We start from the raw sequence: 887 nt of genomic DNA, 5'->3' as shown, positions 1-887 counted from the left end.
TTCTTCAGTGTTCCTTCTCCTCCTTGGTTCGTGGCACCAATGTCTGCCCCCATCACATTTCAAGAACTGGTACTGTGAATGAGAAAACAACAGAAGATTGGGAAGGCAGGGAATTTTTCTGAAAATTAGTTTTTTGTTTGTTTTTTATTCAGGGTTTCACTGTGTTGCCCAGGCTGCCTCTGGTGCTGGGATTATACAGGGTTTTGTTTTATTGTTTTTTTTTTTTCTTTTCTCTCTTTAAGGACTGTACCTGTATAATTCTAAGTGGCCTGTGAAAGACTGCAGTACTTGCAGTTGGAATTTTTCTTTGGGTCGCCAGCCAGCTCCCAAATAAAGACACGAAAACTTACTAATTATGAATGCTCAGCCTCAGCTTAGGCTTGTCCCACTATCTTTTTTAAGTTAATTTAACCTGTTTCTGTTCATCTACGTTTGCCTTGGGGCTCTCTGTCTGTCTAGCCCCTGGCGTCTCACTGTTGTCTCCTTTTCTTTCTCTCCTGACCCTAAATCCCTCTTTCTACTTACTCTCCCTCTCTGGAAGACCTGCCCATATTTCCTCCCACACTATTGGCTGTTCAACTTTTTACTAGACCAATCAGGTGCCTTAGGCAGGCAGGGAAACCGACACAACACATCTTTACATAATTAAACAGATGCAGCACATCTTCACATAGTTAAACAAATGTCCCGCAACATAAACAAATGCAACACATCTTTCAAACAAATTCTGCCACAAAGATTCCCTAGCACATTCCTCCCCCAAGTTTACTACTTATTTACATGTAGCTGTTTGTAAAGACAGTTTACCTTTTGTGTTTCCTGGAGTTATGTCACTACCACTAGGCTTGGACTGGATGCTAATTCTCAAATTCATTTTGAGAGCCCCT

The sequence above is a fragment of the Microtus oregoni genome, unplaced genomic scaffold (assembly GCF_018167655.1).
Source record: "Microtus oregoni isolate MIOR12 unplaced genomic scaffold, Mior012 000042F_ref0000377, whole genome shotgun sequence".
Taxonomy (NCBI): Eukaryota; Metazoa; Chordata; class Mammalia; order Rodentia; family Cricetidae; genus Microtus; species Microtus oregoni.
Note: the sequence above shows the minus strand (reverse complement) of the source record.